Source organism: Arachis ipaensis, chromosome B03 (genome assembly GCF_000816755.2).
Source record: "Arachis ipaensis cultivar K30076 chromosome B03, Araip1.1, whole genome shotgun sequence".
In the NCBI taxonomy this organism is placed as follows: Eukaryota; Viridiplantae; Streptophyta; class Magnoliopsida; order Fabales; family Fabaceae; genus Arachis; species Arachis ipaensis.
In genome coordinates, this window is record NC_029787.2 from 1571922 (window position 1) to 1575640 (window position 3719).

Sequence of the window (3719 nt, forward strand, 5' to 3'; positions counted from 1 at the left end):
TTGATTTTTTTGTAAAAAAAAAAAAAAAATTTACTAATCGGACAGTCCGATTAGTGTAGAAGAGGAAATTTAAATTTTGATGAAGGTAATTGAAGAATCCGATTTGTGTACTAAAAAATCGGACGATCCAATTTTTGTTCCTAACACCATAATTACGTAAAACACCTGTACATTTCATATTTACGTTCTATACCTTCCCCCTCCAATGTCTAAATTAAAAAGTGTATGTGGGATCACAATAAAATGTAAACTTAACAATCTCTTTTTCATCTTTTGACCCTGTGCTCAAATATTGGCACATTTTTTTATATAGCAAAAGAAAAACGTTGAATATTTTATTTTACTATTTTTTTTCTCATGAAAAACGTAAATGATAATGATTGGGTTATAATATATATATAAAGCCACGTCTCTAGTGGCTACGTTTTTTAGGCGACACCTATAGACAGACATGTTGGATTCATTAAAATGAAAGTGACACATAGGGTGGACCTTTCATAATAAATTGCCTCAAATGATGAATCAAATTAATTAACTACCACTGACCAAAAAATAAAAATGAGTTTAATTATTAATGTTTAATGGGGCTGGCATGGAAAAAGATCATGGAGCATGGAGGTCCTTGTACTTTTTTTTATGTGGTGTGTTATTTATAATAAAAATAAGAATGTGAATGAATTATAATAAAAATAAGAGAAGAAGAAGGAGACAAAACAACAATATTGTCAACAACTTTGTTAAAAAAAACTACATAGAAGAAGAAGTAGTGTGAAAAAAAAAAATTACATTTAACAAACTTTACTTAATTAAACTTGGTTTAAAAATTAGTTTGTCGGCTAAATTTATTGAATATTAGATCGTGTTCCATATGCTCAGATAATTAACTTGCGAATCTGATCATTAATTTAAATCCAACTCCCCATAAATGTGTGTTTGAATTATGTTTGTAAATGAAAATTTGTATAAAATTAAATTTGTCAAATTAATTTTAATTAAAAGTGAGTTGATATTAATATAATTTATGTTTGATAATTTTTATTTAAAATAGTTTATAGTAAACTAAATATTGTTTAGATTACATTATTCAAAATCATTTTTAGATGAAAAATTACAGAAAAAAACATAAATTTATAAAATCAGTAATAAATATATGAATAATGAAAAACACAATTGGTATATAAAAATTTTTTTCACTCCAATATGAAAAAGTGAACACAAGAGTAAGAATTTGTAGCTTTTGATAAAGGTGAGTTGAAGAATAGAATCACTTCTGTATTTAGATGATAAAAAAATTGCCAAACATATAAATAAAGTATTTAAGAAATTCAAACGCATTTTTCTCTTCTCTAATGCATTTGCCAACCACACCCTAAGTTTTACTGTTTCGTTAGACTTACTGTCTTTCTTAATTTAATTTAGAATTTAGCTAATATGTATTTTAAGGATATCTACTTAGATTATTATTAATAAAAATTTTTAAATACTTTTATTTAATAAATATATTAAAATTTAAATTTTTATATTTTTAATAATATTTTTTTTAATTTATAAATTTAATATATACTTCTAGAATACCATAGATAAATCCTTTAATTTAATCCCATTGTTGGCCCTCTCTTAAATTTAATTTTCTTTGGAAGTGGGCCTTGGTCTCCTTGATCTTCCCACACTTGGAAGACAGGGTTGAGATCGGGAATGTAAAAAATGTTATCTTAAGGGGTTTTAATAAAATTTAAGTTTTGTCAATGTGTTTTAAAAGTATATTTTAAAATTTTTATAAAATCTGCAAACCGTGTTAGAAAGAACAAAGATCCCCATGATCCTTTTCAACGACCAAAAAAAAAAAAAGAGAGGTAGTTTATTCTTTATTGTGTTTAATTCAATTAAGCGAAGAGAGTTTGAATTTTGTATCTTCCAATAATGCTATTTCTCTTATAGTGAATGGTATGATGCCTTTAAAATGATGTCTAATTTATTAAAAAAAGCAAATAGATAATATTTAATAAATTTTAAATATTTTATTTTTTATTTTAAATATTTTATTTTTTATCTTTAAAAGTAAATTAGATAATTTAAGCACCATAATAAAAAACACCATAGAACTCACCTACTCTTATATATGTAAGGTTCGTTTGTTGGTGTTGTGGATTAGGCTTAGTCTTATCTCATTATTTTTTTTTTTACTATTAAGTTACAATTTCAACTAAAAAACAGAAGAAACGTAAAAGAAACTGATCTTTAATTAATTAAAATTTTTTTAGTATTATCATCAAAAATAAATAATCAATCAAAACTAATCAAGTCAAAGTCAAACACAAAACATCTTACATCAACATCAAAGCAAGACTTAAAAAATTACAAAAACACAAAAAAAAAAAAACAACTAAAACATAAAAAAGAGTTTATCCCCACTTAAATTTAAACACACTAAATATTTACCTTTGAGCTACTAACATAGCAAGATTTTTATCTTTCAAAAAATTCATAGACTTTCAATGATAAGTACTAAATCAAATATTCATATCTTATCTTCATGCAGAAATTAACACTCATAATAATAGAAGTTATTCACATCAAATGCATTATCTCCTCTTAACATCCTTCATTGACATATTTTCTTTGCTAACACCAAACAATATCCTCTCCTTATATATATAAGCCATTATTCCATACACTTCTGCCAAATAGTATATCTAATTCCAGAGTCATAGTTCCAAGTTAAGAGGAGTTAAACATTTCACTTTATATATCATATAGCAGATAACAATCTTGGTTTACGTTCTTTTATTTTCATCCATGTATACTATCTTTTTTTGATAAAATTAAAAATTATTATACCATGTTAATATTCTCATAGTTTTTTATACTCTTGCAATGCTTCTCCACTTATTTATTTATGTGGCTAAAATTTCTTAATACTCCATACTTAATTTTTAATGATTCAAGACTTTTTATCAAGTTTATCAATCTATTTTGTTCAAAATTGAGATATCAATTCTTGAAGTTTTTGTTTGTTGACCAATGTATCAAGATTTGACTCATGGTAACAATGACAAGCTCTTCTACTATTATTATAGCTTCTTCAAAAATAAATTGCACAACATTTTTTATTCTTTCTACCTTTATTGCAATATTTTTTCTAACACCCAAGAACTCACATAAAAACACCAAAAAAGATTATTTGAATTGAGAAAATAACCTCCCAAACCCATTATTTTGTTTGGAAAAAAAAGTTTGGGAGAAAAACGAAATAAATAAATAAACAGATTAATTTTCTAAATGCATATTACAAAAAAAACTTTCAAAATACTATTTTCTTCAATAATATAAAGTTTCACAAAAATTTTCAAGTAATAAAAGGTGAACTCTCAATTTTTTTCCTTTTTCTTGTTGTTGGATATCTCGTTCGTACACATATTTTTTTTTTGTTTTTCGAGCCTACAGAGAGTTACAGACAGAATTCGAAAAGGTTAAATCTTTGATGATTTTATCATACATAATTGAGTTACGAAAATTTCTAGATAAATATTCTACATCTGAATTAAAATTTTTTTTGTTAAAAAATCTCTTATAAAAATCATACTAAAAAAAGAAACAAAAGTAATATAAAAACTACAAACCCTAATAACTAATTATCTTCTTCCTAAAACTACACAGTACCCCTCAAGTTCAATTCTCCTTTGTTATGAAGTCATTTTTTCAAAAAGTCTAAATTAAAA